This window comes from Ictidomys tridecemlineatus, chromosome 12, assembly GCF_052094955.1.
Source record: "Ictidomys tridecemlineatus isolate mIctTri1 chromosome 12, mIctTri1.hap1, whole genome shotgun sequence".
NCBI lineage: Eukaryota > Metazoa > Chordata > Mammalia > Rodentia > Sciuridae > Ictidomys > Ictidomys tridecemlineatus.
The window spans coordinates 49,723,281-49,746,286 of NC_135488.1; the positions used below are offsets into that span (position 1 = coordinate 49,723,281).

At 37.5% G+C, this 23,006-nt stretch overlaps 1 protein-coding gene and 1 pseudogene across 1 annotated transcript in view; one reads left to right on the forward strand and one right to left on the reverse strand.

Annotated features, from left to right (window-relative positions):
• Positions 1-23,006, reverse strand: part of Kcmf1 (potassium channel modulatory factor 1) — a 76,601-nt gene that overhangs the window by 43,436 nt on the left and 10,159 nt on the right. The window lies entirely within an intron of this gene.
• Positions 4,845-17,047, forward strand: LOC110599184 (cleavage and polyadenylation specificity factor subunit 5 pseudogene; annotated as a pseudogene).

The window sequence follows — 23,006 nt, forward strand, 5'->3', positions numbered from 1 at the left end:
GCTTGAGCCACATCCCCAGCCCAGATACCAAAGTTTAAAAATGACAAAGACCTAGAATCTGCCAACTCTATTATCCAGACACCCTTGGAAACTGTCTTCTGGTTCACCTTCTGCCAATGGAGGCCCAAAGGGAGAAAGAAAACCAGAAAGTGGTCAGTATTCCTCCAGCACCAGAGAGGCTCTTGTAATAGCTTGTTTGAGCCCCATTAACGCCAGCCAGCTGCAACCCACTTAGGAGGCCAAGTACCAACTAACTATGTGGAGATAAGTAACCCCAGCTTTTCCTTCTTCTTTTTTTTTATGTGGTGTGGAGGATTCAACCCAGTGCTTCACATGTACTACGTAAGGGCTCTACCACTAAGCCACAACCCCATTCCCCTCATCTTTTCCCTTTTTAACAATAATGGTAATGTCCTTCAATTGTTCAATGTAGTTGAAAGCAATTAAAGTGCCTTGGCAGCTGAGGGCCCAGCAGCAAGGAGCACACCAAGTGAGCACCCAGCTTTTGGTGTCTAAACAGCATCTTCCACTAGAAAGATGCAGAGTTCCTTGGAGATATGGCTGACCTCAAGGCAGGGCAAATCCACAGGCCTGACCCACTCTGACACACTTCTGAAATGAGTGATCCAGAAATGATACAGAAAGACTGATGAGGACATGGCAAAAGGACATTAAAAAAAAACCTTCAAGAGGCTCCCACTGGCTAAACTGGACACAAACTGAACATCAAATGAATAACAGAAATAACAGATTTATAACCCACTGAATAACACAGGAATCCACATGTCCATACGGATATAAAGAAAAAAATAAATCAGGGAGGATAAAAAAAAAAAAGTCTTGGGCTGGGGCTATAGCTCAGTGGTAGAGTGCCAGTGTGAGGCACTGGGTTCGATCCTCAGCCACCATATAAAAATAAATAAAGATACTATGTCCATCTACAACTTATATATATATATATATATATATATGTCTTCTTTATGGTAGTTATATTGATAATGACTTTAAATTCCAACTTTTACTGTAACTTTGCTGTCCAGTGTAGTAGCCACTAGCCACATGTGAATATTTTAAACTTAACAATTTGAAATTCAGTTCCTCAATGGCACTAGCCACATTTTAAGTACTCATGGGGCTACTGGCCACTATATTGGACACTGATGTACTGAACAATAGCATTTGAGACTCTTTGAGTCATAATTTTATGAAAATATGTCCTAGACTAGAGGACTTCTGATCAAGGGAATTCAAGGATTCATTAACATAGCATACTTTAGTGAAAACAGGGAGGGGGGATGTGAAATTGGGTAACTAAATCCTCACAAGAAGGGAGGGAGAAGGAAGGGAAGAAAAGAGTAAAAGAGAGAAAAAGTAGAACATAAAAGGAACACAAGTCCAGGAGCTTCAAAATTATGAAAAGGAAAAAATAATCAACAGAATAATTCAAGAAACTTCCCCAAAATAAGAATATGAAATGACAGACTGAAAGTTTTCACAAAGCATTCAACACAATGAATTAAATAAAAAAAAGAAAGGACCTAAACCAATTGTTCTTGTTTCAGAAGAGCAATCAAAAAAAGAGATTCTACTAACTTCCACCTGACAGGTAAGAAAAAGGAGTAGAGATCACACAAAGATGAAAAATCTGCTGTTTTCAAAAGGAACATAGGACACTAAAAGGTAATGCACATGATAATGTCAACAAAGTTCCAAAGAATTTCCAAATTAATTCTATGCCTGGAAGTTATCATTCAGTATACTGTAGTAGAACAACATTTTCAGGCATGTTGAGGACGAAAAGAATTACTTCCCATGCACACTTTCTCTGTAAACCACAAAAGCATGTACTTTTGTCATGAGGAAGCTAGAAATCAGGAGATCCAAACTGAGAGAAAAGCAATGAAAATCACCAAGTAGACAATGCAGGGAGAACCCCTATGCACAAAGTAAACACACACCTTGCGTAACCAATGTTTTAGATCACTTAACATTACCAGAACCCAAAGGCCTAGCCCATTTCTAGTGACTGCCCCAAGTTATCATCCCAAACACAGTAGATTAAATTTGCCTGCTTTATGTATATATACATAAAAATATATCAATACTTGCAGTGCTTTCACGTCATTGAGATACATATGTTTCCAGCTGAAATTCACAGCTCAGACAAAATAAGGCAATGCTCTGTTTCCTTGTTTCAGCTTTCATACTGTAAACAAGTGTACTTTTCATGCCCTATTTAGTGTTTTCCCCAGTGCTGTTTGTTGAGGATTTCACTACTTAAAATGCTCCCCTCCGGCCTCAGTAATGATGAAGTTCTGCCTTGTGTCCCAAAATCAATTAGATAATTAGTTTACGCATGAGTTATAGTGTTGTTGGCCATGAGTTCAATGTTAATCAATCAACATTATTTTTTAAATATCCTTTGCAAGATGCAGTGGCACATGCCTGTAATTCCAGCAACTCAGGAGGCTTAGGCAGGAAGATCCCAAGTTCAAAGCCAGCCTCAGCAACTCAGCTAGGTCCTACGTAACTTAGCAAGACCCGGTTCCAAAATACAAAAGGATGGGATTTGGCTCAGTGGTTAAGTGCTCGAGTTAAATCCCTGGTAGAAGGAAGGAAGGGCTGAAGGAAGGGAGAGAGGAAAAAAACAAAAGAATCCTTCAACAGAAATACACTTAAAATAAGGTTATATATTACGGTCAGAGCTCACAGGAACCTAACCTTTTTATTCCCTCTAGGAACAGAGGTTTGTATTTGCTAATTCAATATAAGTGTCAACTTTACAAACTACAACTATCACATGTAAAAAGAACAGAAAACATTCATTCTCATTCTCTCTCTCTCTCTCCCTCCCTCCCTTTCTCTCCCTCCCTCCTCCCCCCCCCCTCTCTCTCTTTCTTTTTAACCTAATGACATAATGGAATCTGAGGAATATGGGCCAGGTACAGCTTCTTATCTGGAGTTGGCTGGTCTTGCAAGTGTGCTGATAAAATTTCTGCTTTGCCCTCCAGGAAGAGAAAGGGTTGGCTCAGGACTTGGTTCACTCCAAGGAAGCACCCAGCTCTAACCTGCTCCTAGGAGCTAGAGATAGGCCACAGTGAGCAGGAGCTCTCTGACCACATCTCTGCTAGAAATCCAGCTTGATCCAATGACAGTCCAGCCACAGCTCCCTCCCTCCAGGATGAGTCCTGAGTTTCCAAGGACCATTTGCGATCTGGCCCATTTATGACTTCTTCATAAAATGAGGTTATATATTGACTTCTTCAAAGGGTCTCTCAGGAATTCCTGGGGAATTGAAGGTAGACCTTGCTCAGGTTCCCTTTTCCTAGGAGCATCATCTAAGGGTTCAACTACCCTTCCCTTACACAATGGGACATGAGCTCTCTGCTCCTTGTTTAGTAACTTAACAGCACAGAGCCTAGACAGGAATAAATATTATGTGTTGGAAATAAAACTACAGAGAAAGGTGAGAGGATGATTAAGACAGAATTCCAATTCATGGTTATGAAGATGTTTGTGAGTAACCAAACATAGTGGCAAATGATTATAATCCCAGCAACTCGGAGAGCTGAGGCAGGTCAATCACAAATTAGAGGCCAGACTCTGCAATTAAGCAGCACCCTGTATCAAAATAAAAAATGAAATGGGCTGGGAATATGGCTCAGTAGTTAAGCACCCTTGAGTTCAATCTCTGATACCAAAAGAAAAAAAGAAAAAATAAATAAATAAATAAAAAGATGTTTCTGAGATGTCCTATTTCTTAATAAGAGCAGTGATCCATTGATGCTTGCTTTATTTTTTTTTCCCTCAATACATACTGTTTATACACTTTTCTGAATGCATGACACTTTCCTCACACATATAGAACAATTCTATTCTCAAAGGAAAGAATTGGCTGGCCACATATCATTAAAATAGCAAATACATGACTATAATCCCAGCCACTCAGAAGATGAGGCAAGAAGATACCAAGCCTAAGGCCTCAGCAACTTAGCATGACCCTGTCTCAAATTAAAATTCTAAAAAGAGGGGCTGTGATGTAGTTCAGTGCTTGCCTAGCATGTACAAGGCCCTGGGGAGTACAGTTCAGTAGTAGAACACTGGCTTAGCATATTGAAGGCCCTGGGTTCAATTCCCAACACTGTCCCCCAAAAAAGTCTGTACAGGTTTAATACAGATAAAACTTATTTAATGTTTTCAACCCACAGTTGGTTGAACTCATCAGACTATATAAACTTATGCATAAAAGAATCAGGACTAGGGGGTAGAGTTCAGAGGTAGAGCATATGCTTAGCATGTACTAGATAGACCCTGGGTTAAAGAAGAAAGGGAGGAAAGGAGGGAAAGAAAACAAAGTTAAAATACCAAGGACAGAGTAGAAGAGAAAGAAATGAAGATACCAAAACAAGATTAATTTTAAAAGGGATTCATTTAAATTCTGGATAAAAAATAATTAAGGAGAATATAAGTGTCAACATTTAGCCCAAAATGGGATGCAGGTATTTCAAAAGCCAGCAAACAAGCAAATTTAAGCTGAATTAACAGCTATACAAGCTATGTAACTATAATAATTTCTACAATATTTACTCTTGCCAGACTTTATGTGAAGAATGACATTCAGTTCTTTGTATCTTATTTTAAATGGTAAATAGTACAGCATAATGACTGAATGGCAAAGGGTCTAGAAACTATGTCAAGAGAAACTAAAAGGCAGAATGGGCCATTAAGTAGAAGAGCTAAGAGGAGGCAATGCTATGGGGATGTGATAGCTCTACATAGCCTTAGCAAAAATAACTAGTACTCTGTAGCTACTGAGCTTAAAACTAGGAGGCAGTAAATGCATCATGGTATCCTGGATTCTGCAACAGAAAAAGGTTAACAGTGCGGAAAGTGGGTGTAACTGGAATCCAGAATTTACTTAGTAATAACAGACCAACTTTTAAGTTTCTTAGTTGTTCATTTGTTTTGGAGCTGGGGATTGAACCCAGGGTCTTGCTAATGCTAAGCAGATATCCTTCCACTGAGCTACACCCCCAGTCTGATTTCTGTTTTGACAAATGTGTCAAGGTAATAAAAGATGTTAACATTCAGGGAAAACAAGTGAGTACATGGAAAGTATCTAAACTATCTTTTCAGTGTTTCTGTAAATGGAATATTACTCCAAAATAAAAAGTTTATTTTTAAAAAATTTTTAAAAGATGCTTCTGGTTCAAAGGATAATTCTCTTATAAGGTAGTACATGCTCTGTCAATGAATAGGTTCTTAGAAATTAAAAGACAAACTGAAACCTGCTTTTGAAAAGATTTCTGCTTATTTCTCAGGACCTGGGTACCATCTAAATTGGAGGCTGAAAAAATTTACTGGGCCTATCAATATTTACTTTGGAATCTGAAGATGAAAATGTTAAGAACAAAGTAACTGAAACAATGGACAAGTAACAATCTTGTCTATGCAATAATGTTATAATCAATTCTACCAGCTTTTACAACTACAGGTCATAACCCAGTGAAATCAACTAAGTCACTGTAGCTCTCAACTGGGAGGTACCACTACCACTCCCAAGGGGCACCATAGAACTAGGAAGTGTAAGATATTTTTTGGTAGTCACAATGACTGAGGGTCAAGTAGCACTGGGGGGAAGTGCCAAAGATGTTAGATTTCTTGCAATGCACAGAAAATTTGAAAAAATAAAAATAAATTTTAAAAAAGACTAATTTGAGGTGTTAATTTCACTGGATTAAGGAATACCCATAGAACTGGTAAAGAAAGCATTATTTTGGGATGCTCTGTGAAGGCATTTTTGTTTGTTTTGTATGCTAGGGAATGAAATCCTGGGCTCCCTCACATTTGCTAGGCACCTATGTGCTATTCCCCTCCCTCCCTGAGGGATATTTCTGGAGAAGAGGGGTGTGTGAGTCAGTGAACTGAGTGAGAAAAATCTTCCCTCAATGTGGGAAGTTATCATCCAATGGACTGGGAACCTGAAGAGAATAAAAAATTGAGAAAAGGGATTCCTCTTTTTCCTGAGGCTAGGACACTCTACTCTCTCCTGCCCATTGAAAACTATGTATTCTTCAGCCTTGGGACTCTGGACTTAAACCAGCAACCTCCTGGTTCTCTGGCTTTTGACCTCACAATGAAAAGTACATCACTGGCTTCCCAGGTTCTAAGGCTTTTGTACCTAGACTGGGCCATGCTACCAGCAATTAGTCTGTTAAGGGACTTCTCAGCCTCCACAGTCATGTCAGTCAATTCCTCTTACTTCTCTCACTTGTCTATATATACAAATCCTACTGGTTCTGTCTCTGGAGAATCCTGATTGATACTGTCATTATTCATAAATTTAAGATCGTTTTGCTTCATTTAGAGCCTTACTAAAGACTTTCAGCATCCTCCCCCCCAAAAAATGTGATGACAAATCATTTGCAGAGGCTGAATTTACAGTACATTACCTATACAGAATGCTTTTATAGCTATAACTTCCAAATATGCAAGAGACTCTGCTGAATAGATTTATCTCCAAACATTAAATTAGTACAGACTTATGAAACACAGGATTCTTGCTAAAGATTTTGATTAAAAAAAATTGAAAATTTTACATCAATATCATGCAATTTATATTTAATTTTTATTTTTTTTAAATTTCTGACAAAATGACTAGAAATCTATGTTGTAAAAATAAACTTACTTTGGGGTTGCTATTATTTTTCCTTTTTTTACTCTAATAAGGTCTCTTAAAGTCTAACACATAGTTATTGCTGTTCCTTCTTCCAATTTATTCTTTATTCCTCATCACCTAGAAAAGGATAGGTTTAAATATCACAGATGCATATAGGTTGACAAAGGCGAGTTCCATCAGGTTTTCCATGAGATTATTTCACAAGGAATTGTTCTGACACTAACAAATAAGGTCAAACATGTTGGTGACTACTTGATACTACTTTTATTTCTCCTTGTTGACAGTCTATAATTTGTCTTATGCTATATATATATATATATATATATATATATATATAAAAAGATGCCCTTCTTTCTTACTATATACAAATCGTTCTTTTTTATTCATCCTAACAATTTCCATTCTAGTATCTATCCACATATCCCACTTTTTAATAGGTATGTTTTTATCCTTTCAAACCAAGCTTATTTCTTACACAGAAATATAGGCATTTGAGTACTTCACTGTAATGTGTAAGGCAGTTACAATCTATTCATTTTATTTCAGGATAATCAATACATATTAAAAATATTTGTTATAAAATTAAATAATGCTCCAGGTCACATCCCAGCAACCTGGGAGGCTGAGGCAGGAAGATCACAAGTCAGCCTCAGCAATTTGGCAAGGACTTCAGCAATTCAGCAAGACCCTGTATCAAAATAAAAAATAAAAAGGGATAGGGATATAGTTCAGTGGTAAAGCACTACTGGGTTTAATCCCCAGTGCCACAAAAAGAAAGAAGAAAAGAAAAGAACTAAATGATGCACTGGCTCCCCACAAATAATGACTAATCTAGTGGATCTAATTAGAATTTCTTAAAAATTGAACTGAATTGAAACTTATCAAAATATACTTCAAATAGGGTATTATTTTTTTTTTAAGAGAGAGTGTGAGAGAGAGGGGGACAGAGAGAGAGACAGAGAATTTTAATATTTATTTATTTTTTCTTAGTTCTCAGCGGACACAACATCTTTGTTTGTATGTGGTGCTGAGGATCAAACCCGGGCCGCACGCATGCCAGGCAAGCGCACTAACGCTTGAGCCACATCCCCAGCCCCAAATAGGGTATTATTTCACTAAACTTTTATTTTTATTAGGTATGTGCTTTCTGGATGCTACAAAAAATTTTGTTGTTGTTTTAGTTTTGGGGTGTTTTCTTTTGGGGTGAGAGTGTTACTGGAGATTTAACACAGGGGCACTTAACCACTGAGATTTTTTTTTTTTTTTTTTTAAATTTCAGACAAAATCTCACAAATTGCTGCGGCTGGCCTTGAACTTGTGATTCTCCTGTCTTAGCCTCCCAACCTCTGGGATTACAGACATGTGCTAAGTCTGGCAGGGGGAAAAAAAAAATCAACTTTTTGCTGTGAGCCAAGGACAAATAATTTTGCAAAATCACACTGAAGTACTTCCCAAGGTCTTTCTTATTTTTATTTTTTTGGAGGTACAAGGGATTGACCTCAGGGGCACTCGACCACTAAGCCACATCCCCAGCCCTATTTTGTATTTTATTTAGAGAAAGGGTCTCACTGAGTTGCTTAGCACCTTGCTTTTACTGAGGCTGGCTTTGAACTCTTGATCTTTCTGCTGAGCCATCATGCCTGGCTCCAAAGTCTTTTAACACTTGTGTATGGGCAGCCTACAAGGACCCTCAGACTCATTTGCCATTTCCTACATAAAGGTCTAACCCCTGTGGAGCTCTAGTCTTACTCTGTGATTCGCTTCCCACTCCACTCATCCCACCCATGTCCTCCTCTCCCTGAAGTGGATGCTTTCATCTTTCTCACTTCCTACATTTATGCCATCTTCAAGTTACTCCCTCAATTGTGTTTAAAACAACCAAAAATACCTTTTCTGCTTAAAAGCAAACAAGAAAAACCATGGGTATGGCACCAGTCATTTTAGACACACGAAGAAATCCAGAATGCATAAGAAAAGGCAGAGGAGGGCTTGCCTGTAAAGAAGTGGAGGTGCTTACCTGTAATCCCAGCTAATCAGGAGGCTAAGGCAGGGGGATCACAAATTTGAGGTCAGACTGGGCATTTTAGCAAAAATCTTGCCTCAAAATAAATTTTTAAAAAAGGAAAAAGCAGAGAAGGGCTAGGTATATAGCTTAGTAGCAGGGGGTTCAATCCCCAGTACAGATGAACAGAAATCCAAATGATATATCTACATGAAAATGAAAATCTTTCAAGGTAGTCAGGTTTTAATGTTAAAGCCTTCATTAATCGGAAAGAAGCAATTCTATGGGAGGCGGATGACTCAACCAAAAAAACTTAAAATAAAAATTAAGTTGTACACTTATCCTATGACCTAGCAATTGTCATTTTTAGGCATATATTGAGACAGTTATTAAATTATCTTGTTAATTCTAATAATTTTTAAAGTCTCGAGTTTTATGGTATAAAGTAATATCAACAAAAAAGCAATGATTTTAATCTCCTATTTTCAAATATTTATATTAATTACTTAATAGTCTCATTATATTCATTTGACCAGGGATTTTTGACATGGATAACATTACTTCCTAACAGGTACTATGAAAATTTGGTTGTCACAATAATTGTCATGTTGACACTTGGAAGGTCACTATCAGGGATTCTAGAAACCTGTTGTGATGGACAATAATACTAATCAATGAAGAACTGTCCCACCTTCCCATGCTTTGAAATGTCACAACAGAAAAATCTATTTATAGTTTCTTGAATTTAGAATCAAGCTCAATTTTACATATAAATACTAATTTTGCATGATTTTAACACACACTTAAATCATCAATAATACAGTTGCTTGGAATGTGACACCCAGCCACTACTGGAGTTCAAACCAGGAGCTCTACCACTCTACCACTAAGCTAATCCCCAGCCCCTTGAGCATTTATAATTTGAAAGACATTACTCATTATTTCATTTTTATTTTTTCCTTTATATTAGAGCATTCTGTTGATTCTAAAGTATGAGTAGAGTTCTCTGTAGAATTCTAATAAAAAAACAAAAATGATAAGAAAATCAACATCTTTAATCACTATGAAACAATGGATCCATATCCCTGGCCACCAGTGAAGAGATAGCCTGACAGCCCAACCCACTAGACATTATGGGCCTCTCCATATTATATAAAAATGAATACTACAAAATATTAAGTACCTATGAAATATTCTTACCAAAGATAATAAAACAAAAAACCTGAGTCAGGCCTCAGGAATTGAATACCATTCAAAAGAAATATGGGGAGCAGGGCATTTGTGAAAGAATAGGCTAAAATGGTATCATAAAAATGCAACCCAGGGGCTGGGGTTGTGGCTCAGTGGTAGAGCACTCGAGTCATGTGGGGCACTTTATTTAATTTATTTATGTGATCCTTAGCATCACATAAATAAATAAAGGTATTGTGTCCATCTATAACTAAAAATTTTTTAAATGTTTTTTAAAAATGCAATCCAGAATGTAGAAAGTTCTATCAAAAAATGATCTAATATTCTTAGCAAATAAATAGCATTTTTAAAGGGAAGTAAAGGGCTGTTATAAAATAGTGTACTTTTTATTTTATTTTTGCATTGCTGGGGTTCAAACCCTAGGGCCTGGAACATAACTAGGCAAATACTCTACCACTGAGCTAAATCCCCAACCCATATATTCGTATACATTTCAAAGGACATACCAACCAAATGAAGTATGCGGACCTGATTTTAACAACATAACTTTATTTATTTGTTTGTTTGTTTCTGGTAGGGGAGTACCAGGGATGGAACTTAAGAGCACTCGATCACTGAGCCACATCCCTGGCCCCATTTTGTATTTTATTTAGAGACAGGGTCTCACTTAGTTGCTTAGTGCCTTACCATTGCTGAGATTGGCTTTGAATTCACAATCCTCTTGTGTCAACCTCCCAAGCCACTGGGATTACAGGCGTGTGCCACTGTGCTTTGGCTATCAACCTAACTTTAAAAAGACATATTGGACAAATGGGAAAACTGAACATGAATTCAGTATTAGATAATACTGAAGAATTATTGTTAATTTTGTGTATTCACATTGTGGCAGGATAATAGCAAATTCAAAGCCAGCATGAGCAACTTAATGAGGCCCTAAGCAACTCAGCAAGACCCAGTCTCTAAATAAAATTTAAAAGGGCTGGGGATAAGACTCAGTGATTAAGCACCTATGGTTTCAATCCTCAATATCAAAACAAAAATATCATACACAAATATTGGTTATGGATAAATACTGAAACATTTATAAGTAAAATGACATGTGGGGTTGAGATTTGCTTTAAAATACTCAAATTCAAAAAAGCAGAAGAAATTAATATAAAAACAGCAAAAAGGCTGGGAGTGTAAGTTCAGCGGTAGATCACTTACCTGACATGAGGCCCTGGGCTCAATCTCGGCAATAAAAAAAAAAAAAAGGTAAAATGTGATGTGTTGAAGATGGGTAACAGAACAAGGGAGTATATGAAATATGTGTTAGCCATTTTTTTTTTCAGTGCTGGGGATTGAACCCAGGACCTTGTGTATACAAGCACTACAACACTCAGTTACATCCCCAGACTCTAAGTTGATTTAAAAAACCATCTTAGAAAAAAACTGATACAGAATCATCTGAGGTGCTATTGTTATACCCAGTTGACAGTCATCTATATGACACAACACTATGTGAACTATTCAATCAATGCAAAGTTCCTTTTATGCCATCTGACATATCTATCATGTTCATAAGGACTCAATGACAGTCTCTGATAATGTCTATAGTGACACTTTGATACACCAATTTAGAAACACAACCAAAAGAGAGATATAGCTGCTATACTTGGCCTTGGTTTAGCTCCATTGGATTCTAAAACTATTCTCATTATTCACAAATTCTCCCTTGTGTTTTCCTGCCCTAGCCAGTTTTGTTGATTGGAAAGTCTTTTTCTACTCTATCCAGACAAACCCCTTCTTAGTCCCCTGGCCTTCATCTGAACACATTTTGAATTGACATAATGTCAGAAAAGAAAGAAAATATTTATTGCTCTCATTGCATGATAATTCTAAATAGATAAGCCTTGTAATATATCTAGTTTTTAAACTTCCTTCCCTATTAGAATGTAATAAATGCCTCATTCAAGAGCAGGGACCATTATTTTATATAAGGAAAGATATCTTTTATGTTATTAGCACTCAAATTATATGGAAAGTCACCACAAAGAATAAATTTGAGGTGGTACTGCATGTATTAATTAGCTTGAGTTATCCATTCCACAATGTATATATATTTCAAAATATGTTGTACATAGAACTTGAAAACTATCTGCAAAGAATTAAGGAAGACAGACAGATATTTCTATATCCAAGATGAGAATGATGAAGACACAACAGCTAAAAAACAAGTGCTTACCATGTGCCAGGCACTACTCTAAACATTTTATCTGTAATAACCAAATATAACCACCCTCAAGTTGCTACGCATTATGCCCATTTCATGCAATGAAGCATAAAGAGATAACTTATCCAAAGTCATAGTAAGTAACCAAGCTGGCATTTGAAACCAGGAAGTCTAGCTCTATTTTAGTCAGCTTTTTCACTGCTGTAACTATAAGACCTGACCAGAACCACTGCAGAGGAGGAAAAGTGTATTTAAGGGCTCATAATTTCAGGTCTCAGTCCACAGACAGCCACCTCCATTTCTGGGGGCTCAAGGTGAGGCAGAACAACATGGCATAACAGTGTGGCAGAGGGAAGCAGCTCACATGATCAGGAAGCAGACAGAGAGATCTTCACTTGCCAAATACAAATATATACCCCAAAGTCACATCCCCAATACAGACCTCCTCCAGCCATACCCTATCCACCTTCAGTTACCACTCGTTTAATCCCTATCAGGGCATTAATTCACTAATTGGGTTAATACTCTCACAACCCACTCATTTCTCCTCTGAACCTTCTTGCATTATCTCACACATGAGCTTTTAGGGGGGGACACCTCACTTCCAAACCATAACAAGCTGCAAAGCTTTATTCCTAACTGCACTGAATATTCAGCATCTGAGTAAAAATTTCATAGTAAATAGGAAAACTTTATCCACTATAGAAGTCTGGCCTTGGGATATCTATGAATTAATAAATTCTCTCTGAGGCCAAAGTTTGGGTTCTCTCAGTGCTCTCTCTGTACTGTATAGAAAATGGGCTGGAATAAGAATAATGGGATCTAGATTCTAGTCCTGACTTTGTCACAAACTTAAGGTATGATTTCAATAAGTATGTGTGACTCTGCCTTTCTAAACCACAGCTAGAGGTAAAGATGCAGGAATGGGAGTAGGTAGAGGCTGCTGCTGCAATTGATTTCCTTCTGGACCAAAAGGTCTTATTCTATCTTCCTCTTGATTTTATTGGAGGAAAAGGACTGAAATAAATTAATTCATTATCCAGCTGTTAAACTGGCCTAATATGCACAGTGAGATCTACAAAATCAGACCTACACAGCTACAACACTGGCATTAAGAGACAAGTGGGTTTTCTACCTCTAGGATTCTTCTCTTCTGCTACTATGGAGAAAAAGATAAGGTTCACAGGCCTCCAAACTAGTCATCTTCTAAAAGGTCTGGTAAACTCAAGCCACAATAAACTGGAAAGAAGGGCAAAATAATCACATCTTGTCTTGACTTTAAGACTCCTAAAGGTTTTTGCTCAGTACGAATTTATTCATATTCATTACCCAACCAACTAAACTACAGTTCATCCCAATGACCTACAAACCTCCATTTGAATATCTAACAGACATATATAACTTAATACATTGGAAACAGAATTCCCGACTTCTGACTTCCAAATGTTCCTCCCTTCCTCCTGCCTTGCTCATTTCAATAATTGGCCCTCTTCTCATAACTTGCTTTCACAAGGATGACCAAGCTGTCACCCTTGGTCACGTCTTTTCCCCTACATTACACCAGAAGTCCGGTTGGCTCTACCTACAAAGTACACCCAGATCAGGGTTGGGGGTTAAGTGCTCAGTGGCAGAGCATGTGCTCAACGTGTGTGAGGCCCTGGATTCAATTGCAACACACACACACACACACACACACACACACAGCCACTCAGAACACCTCTCACCATTCAAGCTACCTTTATCCTCCACCTATCTTAATCTAACCTCCTCTGAAATACCAAATCATCTTCTTTAAAGTAGCCCACACAAACTACCCATCTAATTTCCATAATTATTTAATCTTTAGTCTTTGAATTTTTCTTCAGAATATTTATCACCATCCAAAATCATACATTTCATCTCTGGCCCTCATCTCTACTAAGATGTAAGCTCTACAATGAGATGAACTTCTTAGCTGTCATCACTATTCCCAGCTTCAGTAATAATGCCTAGTATAGTTGATTGTCAGTTTGTTCGTTCATTTATTCATTCATTCATTCATTCATTTCATGGGATTGAAACCAAGGCTTCCCACATATTAAGCACATGTTCCACCACTGAGCCACATCCCCAGTCCTCACCTGGGTATACTTTTGCAGACAGAGCCAACAGGACATGTTGATGTAGGATAAAGGAAAAGGAGCCAAAGATTGCAGCCTGGTCATCATTGTAAAAGTTAAGTAGAAAGAAGTGGGCCATTTTACTGAGATGAGAAAGGGAGAACCCAGGTCTCATCTCAGTAAAAGTCAAGAGTTCTGTTTCCAATGTACTGAGTTAGAGATGCCTATTAGAAATTCAAATGGAGGTCAAGAATATAGCTAAGTGATACAGCACTTAAAGGCCTGGGTTCAATCTTTAGTACTACTATAAAGAAAAAAAGGAGAAAAAAATATCATAAGGTATTCAAATGGAGATCTGTAGGTCATTGGGATGAAATAATTAGATATCTCTATTATATGCCAAACCCTAATCTAGGTGCTAGAGAAACCTCCAGCTATTGTCATTTCTCTCTCCCTCCACAGAAAAAATTCTTTTGAGAAAGGTCCCTAATTTCTCGTGCGCACTCAGGATTTAACATATTACAATCTGGTCTCCAGCTTACTCCTTTGAAACTGCTCATTAACTTCTACAACCATCCCCACTCCAAGGCCGCAGGCCAATGAACAATTTATTCGCTAGTTTCTTGACTTTTCTGCACCAATATTAAGCATATCTTCCTTCTGAAAAAACCACCATCCCAAGTTTCAATACCACCAACACTCCTTCCCAGTTCCTCTACTCTCTGTGCTATTTCCATTCAGTCAGTCTCCTGTTCCTTCAATTTTAAGTGTTCCACGGGGTTTGATGGTTACTCTTTTTATCTTCCCAGTCTGTATGTTCTCACCATGCCTGAGCAGTTAACTTTATTGCTATGGGTTGATTCATCTTATCGCAGACCTCAATCTCACAAGTTAGCCCCCCTAACATCTCTACAGGTGTCTCAAGCCCAACAAGGTGAAAATCAAAGACACTTCTTTTTTAACTACTTCTGGCACCCACCTTCAAAGCATACTTCTCTGTCCTTTATATATATCTTGATGAAACGACAAATCCAAGAGTTTTCTTAAATTTTCCCTTCTTCCACAATCCTTATGCCTAAACAATCACCAAAATATATCTACTTGCCCCTACAACTACAGCAAATATCTTATGGTAACTTATCCGATCCCCTCCTATTCTCCTCCCTGCAAATCCATCCTCCAGAGCATATCTTTCTAAAACACAAAAATCAGATCATATTACTCCCTGGCTGAAAATTTTCTAAAAACTAATTCCCCATTTCCCTACTCTCAACAAAGTTCATCTCTTGGCATCAGTCCTCCTTTTCTGCCTTAGTAATGCTATGCTTTCTCCTACACGAAGAGCCTGGCAACTCAACAACAACCTTTTCTATTGTGAGTACCTTCACAAATTCATCCATGAAACAAAGGAACCTGCCATATCTGTTTTCCCACTATACCTTGTAAGTATACCTTTATCATAGTTCTTACTATACTTGTCTCATCTTAGGAGGTTGGAACTCCCCAGTGCCCAGCCCATCTCCATATAAAGAATTCAATATATGCTTAATAAGTGAATGGTTTAAAGCAGAGTCCAGCAAGCCACAGTATGCAGTTCAATCTGGCCCATCATCTATTTTTGTACAACTTTTTAGCTAAGAATGGTTTTTACACTTTTAAATAACTGGAAAATAATAATAATAATAACACAGCTATAAATATTTACACTACTACACTGCAGTTCAGTGGTAGACGGCTTGCCTAGGTGCCTAGCTTTCAAGGTCCTAGAGAGAGAAAAGAATATTCAGTGGTATACCATGTAATGTATATGTGTGTGTGTGTATATATATATATATATATATATATATATATATATATACACACACACACACACACACACATATATATATATAGATAGATAGATATAGATATATATATAGATATATATATAGTCTTAGAGCTGCTTTTCTACTACAACAACAGAGTTGGAGTAGTTCCAATTGAGAACATGGAGCAACATTTGCTATCTGGCCCTGTATAGAAAAGTGTGCTGACCTCTGAATTAAATATAAATAAGATCTTGCACTCTTCTGTTAATGGCAGGTAACAATGGGGCTTAGCAGGACACAGACAACCACTGCCTGTACTGCACAGGGATAAGTTTCCTCTACCTCCCATTTTCTAGTTTTTTGCTCTCCTTCCACTTTCTGCTAGTGGCCATGCTCACCAGCATGTCTGTAGCACTGCCCAATAGCTAGCAGACAGGCTGCAGGGATTGGGGTAAGCAGGCATTCCACAATGAGCATAAGCAGCTGATCAAGTATACCACCAACCTCTTACCACTCAAACTTTTGGTACAAATGAGCTCCTTTATGAGCATAACTCTGCTGCAGACGGATTTCAGCACATGAGGAAAGAATTTTATAAAACTGACATGAAAGGGACTGTAGAAGGAGTACTGATTGTATGAGCAATAGCTACCTCATGTGACATGGGGATGACTTTCTTCAAATTACCTGGTAGTTAACGAAACACAGAAGATGAAGTTGAAAGACTAAAATGCTTAATGACGGAGATATTGGATTGTCAAGATAGAGTCTTCCAAGGCTGAATCACTGATGACTGCATTGATAACTGGTGGAGACTAAATTTTGAACCTCTGCCATTGTCGACATATTCCTGCAGACATTACAAAGCCTAAGGAACATAAGTAGTTGTTTCTGATTCAGCTTCAAGAGAAAGTCTTGTTTACAGTCCCTAAAAATTACAAGTTGGTAGATGCCCCTTTGTTTGAATTGTATGACAATGTGCCAGGATACAAACTCATCGCTTCTATTTCTACTCTCCCTCAGTTGTTAAGCAAGTTCAGTTTCATATGCAATTGAGTACCTGCACAGAAAAAGTAAAAGAATCCATTTCAGTGAGCACAGCTATACCCAGTGTAAAATAGACATCTTAGGAAAGTTTTTATTTTATCTCTTTTCCAATCCCTAAATTGATACCTACTTTATATTTAAATAGTAAAGTTAATATGAAGAACTAGACAGTGGTGTAAATAATGTGGTTTATTTACTTTTGATTCTAGTAATAATTTTTGTGCAACATTAATGAAAGTGAATTTGTATTTTTTCCATTGAACTTCAAAAAATCTAAAATAAGTAAATACTTACAAGTTTTCTTATTAAAAACTTACAGTAAGTTTTTTAATAATAATTATAAAATACTTATAAATAAACAGAGACTTTTTTGATAGAACCTAGTCCAAAATCCTGGCATTAGCACTTATTATCTGTGTAATCTAGGAAAAATAACCTCTCCATATGTAATCTAAAATATAGTAACCTTGCCAGGTTATTTTGAAATTTTAATATGCCTATTTACTGAGGTCCCTGCTATAGGAACCAATCTAAAAAGTACTGACACAGAGTATAGCTGAATATTGAGAACCCAAGTCTGGATTTGAATTCCAGCTCTATCACATACAGTGTCACCTTGAGCAAGATACTTAACTTCTGGGCATATCAATTTATTCCTCTATAAAATGGGGTCATAATAGACGTCTCAAGGGACTTGTGAGAATTAAATGAGTTGGTACACATGAAATGCTGAGACAGTGTCTGGCACACATTAAGTTCTCAATAAATATTACTATTCATATGGCTGATGCTTGTTTAATAATATTTCTCCCCCTCTGATGCTTCACCTTCTGTAACTCTCATCCCCATTCCCAAGAAGCCCACATCTAAAGGAGAAGACAGGCAAACAAGTCAGTATTTGTATGAGAATACAACTACAGAAGATGGCTTCCAAATCAGTTACTTGGTTCTCTTAGCTCACCAACAATTTTTTTTTTTTTGGTACAGAGGCGCTTTACCACTACTGAGTCACATCTTCAGCCCTTTATATTTTTTATATTAAGACACAGTCTCACTAAATTCTTTAGGGCCTCACTAAATCACTGAGGCTGGCCTGCAACTTGTGACCCTCCTACCTCAGCCTCAGCCTCCTGAGTACTGAGATTACATGCATGTGCCACCATACCCAGCTTAAGGTAACTTCTACCCTATTCTTGCTCCTAAACATGAACTCACTATTTACTCCCTCCTTTATGCTTTCTTCCTTAGAAATAGCTAATCCCCAGGTTTCAAAGAAAAGACAAAATTCTTATCTCTAACCCTGATGTGTCTCCCCTGAACCCCAGTATAATTATTTTCCAATTTCTAATTTCTATCAAATATACTACCATCATCTTAAATTCAAAATATCAAAAGCTGAAAATCATTCTTTATCCTGTGCCTTCCTCTTTTCCGAATTTACTAGAAGAAGATGCTATTCTTTCAGCACTCTGGTTAGTTGTTCTACTTTATTCCTTGTTCTCTCTCACAATAAGACCTTATCCTATGTTATCCTTTTTGCTTTCTGTTCCTATTGCTATTGACTAAATCTGATCTTTTTAATTTTAAGCTCATTTTAGCAAAAAGCCTCTAACCAGTCACTCTGCCACAAGCACCAATCTATCCCCAACATACTACCACATTCTTTCTAAAACAAACCATTTTTCATTGTGCCTTTCTCTGCTTAAAACTTTTTCCCCCAGTGCTAGGGTATCAAATCCTGGGCCTTGCATATGATAGGCAAGCGTTCTACCATTGAGCTATACCCCCAGCCTTCTGCTTAAACTTCCATGCACTACCACCTCCTTCATCCTGCAATCTGTATGGAAAGAGAACATGATTGACCTTAGTGTGGCAATTAAAATCCTTCACTTATCTACCTTGTTCCAACCTCCACTTATCTCCCATGTTAAAAAAAAAAAAATACCATTGCCTTTCATTTATGCTTTGTCTAGCTTAGAAAACCTTTTTGCATGCACTGGCAATTCATCTCTACAACAACCCTTGAAGAGAGGCTACACAGGCATTAATATCCCTCTTTTAGATGAGAAAACAGACTTCTAGCACTGAACAGGAAGTCAGAACAATAAGTCCTTGTCCCATTTCCCCCTGGAAACCTTAGGGAAGTCAATCAATCTTTCTAATACTCCTCATTTTGCCCACTTACATACAGAAGTCTTCTGTTTCAGAAACTATTGTTCTCATCACTGGCCCCACTCATTCTCTCCAACACACCTCTTGTTTTCCTAGCTTTGCAATTTACCCCTACCATTCTCTCACTTGGTGAATACCCCTTTGCAATTCTTTGCAATACAGTATTTCTTCGAGCCTTGAGTTCAAATGATACCTTTTTGGTATCTGATAAACACCTTAGTACACTTGCCAACATTATAGAATATGTTGCAGTTTTGGATTTGACACATTTTTTTAAAAATTATCCCAGTCATATTTTGGGCTACTTTATTTTGCTTAGTGCTATGATCACTTTATTTTATATACTTGTACCTTTCTGCTCCAGCCATACCAAATAACAACATCTTGCACATAAAAACTCAAACGTAATCCACAGCCCAGGCCATTGTTTTTCATATTGTAGGTCCTGACCTATAAGTAATCTAGTAGGTCACAACCAGTATTTTTGTTTCTAATGAAACAACAGAAAACAGAGTACATTTTTTAAAGTAAAGGTAAATACTATTTGGCAAAACTTGTTTCAATAAATTTGTATGTGAGTATGTGACTACTGGATCATAACAGAAAAGATGTTATAAGTTTGAAAGATACTAATAGACACACACTTTTTTTTCCCCTTGTAGCGACAGGGTGAGGGACAGTAATGCAGACTGAACTCACAGAGTCTACCACTGGAGGTATAGTCCTTCCCCTTTTTATTTAATTTTGAGCAAAGTTTTGCTAAATTGGCCAGACTGGTATTGAGCTCTCAAGATTCTCCTGTCTCAGCCTCCAAGTAGCTGCCACATTTCTATCAACCCCTTACCCTCCAGGAAATATCAGCTAAATAAGAGTATATAATACATGGGGGCTGGAGGAAAGCAAAACATAAATAGTAATTAATGAATGGGAAAGCTTGTAAAGCTTGTGTTTCTTAAGGGATGTTTGGAAGACAATACCAGATATTTACTTTCTAGATTCTATCCTCTGTTTGGCCAAAAAGACCCCTTTATAGATTCAGGGTTTCTGAATTGTGTTTTTGTTTTTATTTTTATATTTCATTTTGGTACTAGGGACTGAACCCAGGGGTGATTAACCGCTGGGCCTCATTTCCAGCCCTTTTTAATTTTTTTTATTTAGTGGCAGAGTCTCACTAATTTACTTAGGTCCTCGCTACATTGCTAAGGCTGGCTTTGAATCCTCCTGCCTCAGCCTCTGAAGCAGCTGGGATTACAGGAGCACACCATCTGAATTACATTTTTAAAGCACTCATGGTTAAGCAGTTTTCACTGCAGAATATATTATGAGCATGAACAGGATCTGGCCCCAAAAATGTCAGCTTCATTTCCTCTATTTCAATCATTGCCCTCTAGCCAGAAAGCGTCTCTGCTGTTCCAAGAACATTCCAGTGTCAGGGTCTGAATACTTGCTCTATCCTTTCTCCTTTAACCTTTTAAACATCCTTTCTTTCTTTAAATATACTCACACAATTCATGTTTTTCTTTAAAAGTCATATTCAGTTATGCCCTCTCTGACTGCTCTACTTAAAAGAGGTCCCTACTATGTATTCTGTTAACATGCTTTAAGGGTTCCCCTAACATTTGTCACCTCTTAACATTCTAATATTCTTTCATGATCTAGGTATCTACAATTTTTTCCTGTACAGAGGCAGATAGTAAATATATTCAGCTTTCTCGGTAACAACTACTCTTACTCTGGCATTGTAGCACAAAAGCAGCTTAGACAATCCATAAAGAAGCAGATGTGACTATGTTCCAATAAAACTTTATTTACAAAAATAGGAGCAGGCTGCATTTGCCCCATTTATCATTGCCTACCCCTGGTATATCCCTTCTAATATAATCTGAGCAAAGGGAAAGGAACTTTCTCTGATTTGTTCACTATGGTATCCCTGTGGCCACAACAATGCCTGACCCCAAATACGTATTCAATAGATGTGCGCAAAGTGGAATAAATAGTACAGTCTTTCAATCCCCAGAACTATTAAAAACAAAAAAGTACAAGACTAGACTAAAGAGCTAGGGAGGAGCTACACTCTTCTTACCCCTCCTCATGTGACAATACCATGATAGTCACATGAGATAAAAGAATGAAGCCAAGGTCAACAGGTTCATTAATATTTGGTCAATGAGCCCTTAACCATAGTGTGCCCCTCATCAAAAATAACCATCTCAAATATTACTGCCTTTGATCCTATGTGAGTTCAAGTAGGAACCTATTAAAAATACAGATTACATATACTCACTAAAGAAGTTCTAATTCAGAAGATCTAGAGTGAGGAGTCACAAGAATTTTCATTTCTAGCAAATTCCAGGTGATGCTGATACTGCTGGTCCTGGGACCACATTTACAGAACAACTGGATAAAAGCACCCAACTAAAATTCTACTATTTTTATACTTCGGGGGGCGAGAGGGGGGGAAATCACAGGACAAATTCCTGATACTTCAATAATTTCTCTGGAGAAGGACTGAAAAATAATAGAATTATAAAACTTATTACTCAAAAGAACTACTGGTTAGATAAAACAAAGGCAGAAAACACTAAGTCTTTAATTTTTAACAGACTGTCTTTTAAATCTAGTTTTAACTAGATAAAACAATAAGCTGAACAGGTAAAAGAGAATCATCAGTGAATGATTAATCTTGATATGGCCTAAGCATTAGCTCCAAATCAGTTTCTCTAAAATCACTTTTTAAGAAAGTTCTGCTAGGGGCTGGGTTTGTGGCTCAGTAGTAGAGCGACTGCCTAGAATGTGTACAGTACTGGGTTTGATTCTCAGCACCACATACAGATAAATGAATTAAATAAAGATTCATCAGCATATTAAAAAATTTTTTCTAAAAAGTTCTGCTAGCCATTGCGGTGCACACCAGTACTCCCAGCTACTTGGGAGGCTAAGGCAGGAAGATTGCTTGAACCAAGAAGTTTGAAACTAGCATTGTAAAACCATGCCTCAAAAAAAAATGAATTAAAATTAAAATGAGTCAAACAAAGCTGAAGCAATATCTTCTGTTTTTCTGTTGTTAGATATTGAGTCTTTTAAAGATACCAAAGATCAAATTCATTTTAATGAAACAGACCTTTAAAGGCCAAGCACTGTAGCGCACCCCTGTAATCCCAGTGGCTGGGGAGACTGAGGCAGGAGGATCCCAAGTTCAAAGCCAGCCTCAGCAACTTAGCGAGACCCTGTCTCTAAATAAAATATATACAAAGGGTTTGGGATGTGGCTCCTGCATTTAATCCCCAGTACAGGGGGAGACACACACACACACACACACCTTTGCTAAATTATCAAACCTAGAGCTCATTTCATTCAAGTGCTGAAAATTCTATCACCCTGGAAACAACTCACAATTCTCCTCTGAATTCAAAGTACTAGAATTTGCGATGGACTAGCAACAGTTTTTACAAGCTGTACACATCTCAGAAAAGGGAACTACCCACCACAGAGCTGGACAAGGTGGTACACCCCATAATCTCAGCAACTAATGAGGCTGAGACAGAAGGATCTCAAGTTCAAAGCCAGCCTCAGCAACTTTGCAAGGCCTTAAGCAACTAAGTGAGATCCTATTTCAAGAGTTTAAAAACTTGGAAAAAAAAAAGTGCTGGGATGTGGCTCAGTGGTAAAGCACCTCTGGGCTAAACCCCAAATACCAAAAAATAAGTAAATAAAAAAAAAATACCACCACAAACTCATATTAAAATCATTCCAAAGCTCTTATCCCTCCAACCTGAATGACCCAGATTAAAACTTT